We start from the raw sequence: 10,463 nt of genomic DNA on the forward strand, positions 1-10,463 counted from the left end.
GTTCTCTTCGCCGTTAATACATTCTGTTCGCAGCATGAAGTTGGTTCGTAGTGAAAAATCTTTTTCATTATTTTATTTTGAGATACACTCATAAAACTATTTTTAAAAATATAAGTTTATTGCGTCGGTAAGTTTTTGGTGGTAAGAATTGAAAATTTTTAAATATATTTGAAAATAGTGTTTGCAATTTTGGAATAACTATGCAATACTCGAAAGTCATTACATTTATAAAATTGTAAACTATTTTGAGTTTTTTTAACTTTGAAACATTTTTGAGAATCGGAAAATGACTGGGAATTTTTTTCCTCAATTAGAACGGCCACCCTGAAATTATTTTTGTGTAGTGTTCAAGGTAACGAAAAATCATTCGAATTTAAAAATAATGATAAATATTCTTGCTAAGTACAGGAATTCTTTTTTCTATAAAGAAATATTACTTTTTTGAATTCGGCTAGCTTAAACTTGATGTTTAAAAAGTTAAAAATGTTGTTATGTGAACCTTATTTCATTTAAATTAGAGTCGCAAGACATAATTGTATTTTGTTTACACAAAATTTTCGTGTTAGACAATAGCAGTTTGAAAATCACAAAAATGGCAAGATTCATGAAAGTTAAAAGTAAAAAAATAGTTTTGAAAATATAAAATGATCATGTGTTATTCTAATTTAAACTAAATAAGCTATCTCAAATAGTTAATATATTGATTTATATTTTTATATTACTAATTGGCTATGCAATGATTCCCACGTACTGTAGCGCACATATATGTAGCGCGTAGATCATAGAAAATTTCATTTCAACATGTCATTAATTATAGAAAATTTAATGCGGATATTATTAGTATGTATATTTACAAAAACTTAATAAAATTAAGTTTTTTAGTCAAAAAATTCATTAAGCATAATAAATGCCTTGGACTACAAATGGTTAACACTTTACCAATCACCTATATACTTACATAATTCTTTTTTATCATGTAAGTAATAAAAAATAAATATATGACAGCATAAAACAAGGGTATCAGGTTTTAAAAATGTTTAAAAATACAATTATTACATTTTCTTGATAATTCAAAAAATGTAATGCGTTTTTCAAGAAAGATATTTAAGAAAAATAATTCAATAAAAGTTTTTTAAAGTTTATTAGGAATGCATTTCATTTTATAAAAGAACAATTAAAAAATTGACAATTAAAAATTTGTCAAATAAAATAATTGACAATGCAAGGAGGAAGCAAACAAATATTTTTGATCCGACCACCGCGAGACTTGCACTACACGTTTTTTAACAGCATTCTTTTTACATTCTTATCAGAGAAGGTATTAGATTTGTGTGCGAGATAAATACGACATCGAGCGCGAAGCGCGAGAACTTACCGTCGTGCGCTCTAGGCGCGCTCAATCTCGCGAGCCGCGCGCGCAGCGCGCGATGAGAATGTACCCGCGTAGCTGGCAGATTTTTTCTTCTGATTTCGAAGTATTTTATATTTGAAAGAAAAATGAAGTATCGAGAACTTTTTAAAATAGGTAATATTTAAACTAGCGATCAATCTTTTTCTACACATTTTAAATTATTGTTGAGGAATTGTTACTTCACATTAAAAACTGAGTTAAAAAGTATTATAAACGAGTTAAATCAATCGAAAACTGTGCGTTTTACAGAGGTATTTAAAAATCAGAAAAAATTTAATTGTCACTGAGGTTATTGAAGAGTTTTTCATTTCAAAGGTTGTTTATTTTTTATAAGGTTTAGATAGTTTTTAAGTGGATTAAATTTTTGAAAAAAAAGTATTGAGCCCTTCGTAAAATAAATGAAGTTTGATTATTTTTTACATATTTTAAATTGTTGTTTTAGAAAAGCTATTCCATATTTAAATCTTAGTAAAAAACGTATGATAAAAGAATTCGAGAAATTGAAAACTGTGCGTTTTATGAAAAGTATCGTATAGCAGAACATTATCTTTTATCATTGATGTTATTAAAGCATTTTTGTCCTTGCAACTTTTCTTTATTATTTATTACCTGTGGGTCGTTTTTAAGCGTTTTAAATATTTAAAAACAACCAGCATTGAGTCCCTTGTTAAATAAGTGAAACTTAATTTGCTTCTTCACATATTTTAAATTATTGTTTAAGAAGTGTTATTTTGCATTAAAAATTGAGTAAGAGGGTATTATATAAAAGAGTTGAATAAATTGAAAACTGCGCATTTTATGGAGACGTTTGTATAGTAGAAAATCGTTTTAGTTCATGGAGGTTATTAAAGCATTTTTGTACTTGATTTTTTTAATTGTTTATTACTTTTAGATATTTTATAACATTTTAAAATATCACGATTTTACGCTTTTATAATGTGATAATTACGATATATAGCGCAGAAATTACGGCATATATTGTAATTCTTGCGATATCGTTTTCTCCGTGTGATACGCGCAAAATACGAAGTCTCCCATATATGTGTATGCGGACTGGTAAGTTAGACACCTTATCATATTAATTGAGACTTAGTTTTACGGGTACCGTATGTACACGTCTGCATGTAAGTTGAAAATGTGATCGTATTAATTAAAACATGTACAATTGGAAGGGCACCATCTGTACAAGTGTACTTATAAGTTGAAAATCTGACCGTATTAATCAAAACTTAGTCTTCAAATGAAAATTCTGATCCTATATTAATTGATACGGGCCCAGTTGTGAGTTTTGTATATGTGCATGCGAACTTTTAAGACAAGCATATTATTTTATTAATTTAGGCGTGCACAGTTGGGAATATAAAATCCATGCACGTCGACTTGTTAGTTAAAATTTCATAGTATTTACTCAAACGTGGACAGTTAGGAATATCCCATCTGTGAAAGTATAACATTAGTTGAGTACCATCTATGCATGTGCACAGATGTGCCAGTGAACAACAACGTGCACAATTGTACCAGCGGCCCTCGACGTGCACATTAGTCGAGTCATTTAAGCTGGGTGAAAAAATGTTGTTGGTTGACAGCCGAAAAAAGTAAAAAAAAAAATTAAATTCAGTTAATGTTTCTGTTGCATTTTTTTATTTGAAAAATACAACAAATTTCCCTATTGCTTCAAAAATTATGGCGATTTTTGTTATGTACAGTTTTTTCTAATGAGAAATACAGTGTCCCCCCGTAATCAGTCCAAGGTTATTTGATTATTTGGTTATTTGGTATTGAGTCCTATGCACAAATTTTTGAAAAAGTTAAATATGTCGAACCTAAAATGTCTTCAGCTTGAATATAAGAAACATACTGTTATTTTATTTTTTTGAGCAAAAAATTTTGTATGATGTTTCCAGTTCAAAAATGGTAAATTTTACATTTTTTGAGTCATTTTGGCAACTAGCTAAGACTAACCTTTCAGAAGCAAAAAAAGATGGTGCTATTTCGGTAAAAAGGATATTTTCATAACAATAAGCTTCTGGAATAATTTTGTATATACATATTCTGTTTTTCCAGCGAATAGCTAGAATAGAGTTCGGGAAGGAATTTTTCTTTAGACTAATTAGGTGGGGGGCAACCGCATTTTTCATGCTGATATATGCAATAAAAAATATGCCTCCCCCCCCCCCATATGTCTACAAAATTATTTCCTGAATTCTTTATTAGTCGTTCGCTGAAAAACGGAAATACCATTGACATGTATCCCTCCACGCATTAACACCTTACCCCATGGTGGGGGGTATGTATATAAAATGATTACATCAGCTTATTCCTTATTTCCCGTAATAGCACCATCATTTCTTGCGTCTGAATAGTCTTAACAAATTGTCAAAATTGCTCAATAAACGTAAAATTGACTATTTTTTAACGGTGGAGGCAATACTAAAATTTTCTTTTCGTAAAAATAAAATAACAGTATGTTTCTTTGATTCAAGCTAAGGAAATTTCAGGTTTAACATATTCAACTATTTCAAAAATGTGTGGATAGAACTCAATAAAAAAAACATGATTTTTTGACATTTTAAAAACATTCTAAATTGAGCAAAACTTTTTTTTTATTTATAATTTTTTATTAATATTCGCTCGCAGAAATTGTACATAAAAATAGTTCGTCATTAGTTTGGAAGCAATAGGGAATTTTTTTGGTATTTTCAAATCAAAAACGGGAACAGAATATATTGACCGATTAAAATCTATTTTTTTTTTTTTTTAAGTCCACGCACAAACTTTTGTCGCTTAGCTTAAGCGATTTAACTAACTTAATAATTTTCAGTCCGCCCTAGTGCACAGTTGGACAAGTGCACAGTTACATCCCTCACAAATTGAGAAGTGTACACTTGGGAGTGTCCCAACTGTGCAAGTCGAAATGTGGACGTGCACAAATTTTAACCTAGCGACGCGTCACGTGCACAGATGGCAGACTTCCAATTATGCACGTCGAAATTTAGACGTGCAAAGTTGGCATGTGCGCAGTTGTCCCTGTGGCCAATAATGTACACAGTTATACCAATGGCCACCGACGTGCACAGATGGACTCTTGCACAGTTATACCCTTCCCACTCGTTAACACGATAACTATAGAAAAATGAACGGATCGAATCGAGCTTTTGCACCATTTTTGTAGGTTCTAAAAGAAAGAACGATTTTGTTAACCCGCATTCAGGGGCGCACACTCATTTCGCCACCGGGGTAGTGGCGCGCTATTTTCTTATAAAAAAATGCTTTTTCTTCATTTTTACTTGAAATCATGAATTGTTTAGTATTATTTTCAGTAAAATCTACATTTTTCCGCCCATCTCACTCACCCCCCCCCCCCCCCCCCCCCCCCCCCCCCCCCCCGAGTTGGGGTAGCAACCGTTACTTTTCATACATGGTTTGTGCGCCCCTGTCCGCATTCCTTGACCATCGGTTATGGTTTTCTTCATCCGAAATGCTATCAAAAAATTAAATATTCCATTTGTGCGCTAAACGACAACAGATACATGAAAATGTTTGAAAGAAGAATTGGAGCTCTTTAAAATATCAAAAAATTTTGTTTATACTATTTTTCGATAGGACTCATTTTTTTGTGCATAGAAAATAAATACGTTGGAAATTGTGATTTCAAGAGAAGATATATAATTTTGGTTTTATTTTTCTGAAAATAATACGGAAAAATCAAAAACTCCAATTTTGAGCCAACCGACGCAAAATACGGGCAAAAGTCTTGCGAAGTAATTACAGCTTCAGAAAAATCCTAAATATTGTTGCGACAATATTTTTTGTAGATGAAATAGGCTTGACGATTGAATCGTATGTAAAATAAAAAGAAAAATTCACAGTCAAGTTCGTACTGTCTTGATTTGGTACTGATATCTGTTGCCCCTTTCGGCCTGTAGTCAAAAGCTAGATTTCACAATCATATGAAACTCAAAGGAAAGCATGAAAATGCGCTTTAGTAATTTGCAGATTGACGCCACAACTACATTCTGGTAGTGATTGCCTATGAAATAAAGAATAATAAATATCAAATTAAATTTGTTGATGACGGTATACTATGCTTAAGATTAAATAAAAAAATATATATGTCTTTTCGTATAAACTCTGTTTGTGGTTCATTCTCTAGTTCATACTGAAGAATAATCGAGTATGAGTTGTATTTAATAAGTAAATATAAAGTACGTATATACTAAATACAATGAGAGAAAGAAAAAAGAAAAATATTGCCACTTTCACAAATCACCGAAATCTTTGGTGTAGCGCTTTGCACCAGCTCTTAGAAATATTCAGGGATTACACTTGAAAAAACTGAATCACTAGGGAACACAAAAATATGGCTAGCAATCGACGTGAGGAAATCTTACTCGTCTGTCAGACCTGGTTGTCATTCATGCATTGTTGCATATTTCCTCTTGTATTTTACGTCAGTTTTTCACGACGAGCACTTGTTGTAACCTGCTGTTGTGGTTTCCCTTCTGCGATGATGTAAGCTGGATTCAGTTTGTCGATCGACAAGGTGATATCCTGTTCATTGATGTTCGAATTGAAAGTTTTGTCAGATCGACTGATAACTGCGTAGGGCCCGTCATATGGTATTTGCAGAGCTTTTTCATTCCCTCGTGGCGAATAAAAACGTGGTCGCAAATTTTTAGATCCTGGAAGACAAACGTATGCCTTTTTCCGTGATGAAAACCCGGAACTGGTTTTAGGTTATGGAATAAGGGACTCTTCATGTCCTTCACGAAATGCGTAGTAACTTTATTGTCCGTTCCTGAACGAGAAGCTAAAAATTCGCCTAGCAAACGTAAGGTTTCGCCAAACACGAGTTCTGCTGCAGTTGACTTAAGACCGTCGCGCCATGCTGCTCTGATGCCGAGTAGAACGATGGGAAGTGTTTCGGTCCATCTCTCGTCGGTGTGACATTTTATAGCCGCTTTGAACTGCCGATGGAAACTGTCCGTTAGTCCAGTTGCAGCAGGATGATTAGACCGTAGTGTGGAAGTGTTGGAAACCCAGTAAGGCATTCAATTCCTTGGACAAATGTGATTCAAACTGCCTACCTTGATCTGTTGTGATACGTAATAGTACTCCAAACCTGGCGATCCATTAAACGAAGAGAGTTCGAGCGATGGTGTCAGCATTAGTATTGTCCACAGGATAAGTTTCTGGCTACCGTTAGAAACGGTCCACGATCGTCAGGCAATTTTGGTAACCGTTCGATGAAGGCAAAGGTTCGAAAAGGTCCATGTGGATATGCTGGTACCTTTTTGATGGTGCGGATAAGATACTTACTGGTGATGAAGCATGACGAGATATTTTCGCCTGTTGGTATTGCCGGTAGGCACGTGACCATTTCCGGTCACGTGTAGGGAGTTGAAGGCCGTTCGTCGAAAATCTTCCGTGACGAACAGTCGAGCTTTGGAGGTAAATCTTTCACAGTATATGATTATACCTCAATCTGGAAGTGATACCCTTTTTAACTAAAGAGATGTACCTGGCAGAATATGGTCCTGAAGTGACTGGCCTGTTCCCTGCGACTTAGTGAGAGCTGAGAAGTCAATATCTTTCGAAATTGTTTCGATCCTTGAGAGAGCATCGACCACGACATTTACACTTCCACTCGGTACTGGTGAGCTTCTTCGCGAAAAAAGCAAGGGTTGCTATTCGTTGTCGACTCGTTGCTGTAGAGCCGCGCCCACTGAGAAATTCGAAGCATATACGAAAATTGCCAAAGGAACTTCAGGCGCAGGAAAGGCTAGCAAAACAGCTTCTGTTAAGCTCTTTTTGCATTCTTCGAAAGTCTTTACAGCTTTTGGAGTCCATGGAACTGGAGATTGCCCTTTTATGTTACCTTGAAGAAGATCGTTAAGTAGAGATTGTTGTTCAGCTGCCTTTGAAATTGTGAGAGGATGAAAGTTGATAGTTCCCAGAAAACGTCGAAGATCTTTCGCTGTTTTAGGTTAAGGTTAATTGAGAATGGCTTCGACTTTCACTGGAAGTGGCTTGATACCCAATGGTGTCAGTTCATGCCCAAAAAACTTCACGGAGGATGCTCCAGAGACACATTTTGCTGCATTGATGAGAATTTCGTATGTTTTGAAACGATCGAAGACTTTACGAAGATAATCCTGGTATTCCTCCTCTGAATATGCTGCGATTAGGATATCGTCCATGTAGACATACAAAAAATCTACTCCTCTCGGTACTTTGCCTAGGGCAAAATCCTAATACTCGGCAAGCCCTCCCTGCATGCTCTGTCACGAAAAATAGAGTTCTGTGCGAGGTTGGAGAGAGCTTTTCAGTCTTCTTTTTTCCTCGAAAATTGCGAATTCGGAAATAAGTAGGCTTCCGCGAGCATCAAAGAGGCTTTCGCGATATCCTAAAATTCCCTCCGTGCTCTGTCAAACCGAGTTCGCGTCGATAATTTTAGAGTATTGAGCGAGCACGTAGCAGCGAGGTTTCAAGAAAATATTCAATATTTCACGAGTGCTCGCTAAAGCCTCTTTAATGCTCGCGGAAGCCTACTTATTTCCGAATTCGCAATTTTCGAGCGTTTTCGAGGAAAAACGAGGACTGAAAAGCTCTCTCCAACCTCGTGCAGAACTCTATTTTTCGTGACAGAACATGCAGGGAGGACTTGCCGAGTATTAGGATTTTGCCCCGGGTGTCCATGAATCGCTGGCAATTTTCAACTGCCTTACGGAGTCCAAATGGCATGAACGGAAATTTATACAAAGCGAAAAGTGTCCTGATGGCCGTTTTTGGAATGTCCCCTTCCGCAACTAGTGTCTGATTGTACGCCCTGAAAAGGACGCTAGTAGTGAAAATAGTCTTACCGAAAAGCGAATTTGCAAAGCCGTGGAGGTGTGACACAGGGTACTTGTCAGGAATAGTCCTGGAATTGAGCTTGCTATAATCGCCACTGGGTCTCCACTGATCTGCCTTCTTCGTTGTTACGTGCAGAAGCGATCCCGAGCTAGTCTTTGAGACTCTTGTCAGACACATTTGCAGCTTATCCAGGAATTTCTTCCTCGCTTGCTTGAAACGATCCGCGGCAAGGTGTCGTGATTTCTCTGTAATCGGTGGTCCAGGTGTAGTATAAATGTCGTGCATCGTTGAATATTTTTACTCGGATATTTCCAGATATTTTTGTAGAAGTTCGTGCCGCGATGCAGATCTTTTTTTGCACGGAACGGATTCCCAGCCAGGCATACAACTTTGCTGGCCACAGAGAGTGGTGAGACCATCGACGAGTCTCTGATTTCTGATTTCCACCAGGAGTCCGTAGTGATGCAGGAAATTCACTCCAATTATGGGTTTGATAACGTCCGCGACGACGAAACGCCATGTGAAAGCTCCCCTGAGTCCAAGATCCAGGAAAAAAATTTTATTTATTGAAAATACTATGAAAAAAAAAATTTTAAACGTAAAGTCAAACGACGTCAAATACAAGAAAAATTATTAAAGAGCAATTATAGCTTTCAAAATGTCCTACAAAATTTCTTTAACCCATTTTCTGACAGTACTATTCATTTTAGTTTTATTTATCAGAAATGATATGGGAAAATCCAAAATGAAAATTTCGAACCAAACGACTCAAAATACAAGAAAAAGTGTTAGAAAGAAATTATACCTTTTGAAAAGTCCTACAAAATTTCCTTGAACCATTTTTCAATATGACTCGTCATTTTGGTTTTATTGATCGAAAATATTATGCACAAAATCGAAATTTCAAATTTTGAGCCACGAAACGAGGCAAAAGATGGAGAAATTTATTCAATTTATTGGTCGAAATTGATATGAAAAAATAAAAAATTTCAATATTACACCAAAATACATTATAATACGTACAAAATCCGAAAGAAGACTTATAGGATATTTTGTTTTATCCATTCAAAATAATGTGAGTGTCATGATGAAAATATGTATCGCAAAACCTACAGAGCTTTGAACAACTTTGGATGAAAATTCAAAAAGTTGGATCATTTTCAAAATTTTTGGGACCATTTTTTTGATATTTAAAATTGTTATGTACGGGAATTTATAGTACAGAGAAAGCCAAACAATTTATCCAAATAACTTTTTTCGATTAAAAAAAATTGTCAGAGTTATAGCATTTTCAAAGTTTTATAAATCAGTTGAAAATAAAAATGTTCAGCCAAACAACGTACGATATGAAAAAAAGTCCAGAAAAGAAAAACATTGATTTTTGAAAGAGCTACAAGATTATCATAACAACATTTTTTGATTTTCTTGGAAAATAGAAAATTCTAATTTTGATTTCACAAAAAATAATGAAAAATCAAAAATTCCATTTTGTGTTCAAACTATTAAGAAACTATTATTCCAGTTAAAATTTAACTCATTTTAACTCAATATTCTATAGTTTTAGTTGAAAATTATTCTGTTTGGTTGAAAATTTGTTTTTTTTTAACAAAAAATTTGATTATTGAAGTTTTGATGAACAATTTATCTTTTTTAGTACAAATTAATTTTTTTCTTAATTCGACTATTTCAGTTGAAGAATAATTGTTTTAGTTGAAAACTCATGTTTCTGGTTTTCAAATTCAACTATTCCAGATAAAGATTTACAATTTTAGTTGAAAATTCATTACTTTCTTTCAAAAAGTAATGATTTTTTTTAGAGTTAGTTTTTTGTTTTGTTCAAAGTTAGTTTTTTTGTGAAAAGCAATTTTTTAACTGGAAATTTAACTTATTCCAACTGAATATTCTATAGTTTTAGTAGAAAATTCATCTTTTTGGTCGACAATTTATTTTTTTACCTAAAAATGTTATTATTTAGGTTTTGATTAACAATTTATCCTTTTTAGTATAAATTATTATTATTTTTATTTTGAAAATTCAACTATTTCAGTTAAAGAATAATTGTTTTATTTGCACACTTATCTTTTTGGTTCAAAATTCAACTACACCAAACTCTATCTTTCAGTCACCCCGTTCTGGACCTTCCTAGAACTGTTAGCTCAAGCAGTTTCTCAGGGGAGCAGGGTGAGAGCGGTTGCAA

The sequence above is a fragment of the Belonocnema kinseyi genome, chromosome 3, assembly GCF_010883055.1.
Source record: "Belonocnema kinseyi isolate 2016_QV_RU_SX_M_011 chromosome 3, B_treatae_v1, whole genome shotgun sequence".
Lineage (NCBI taxonomy): Eukaryota > Metazoa > Arthropoda > Insecta > Hymenoptera > Cynipidae > Belonocnema > Belonocnema kinseyi.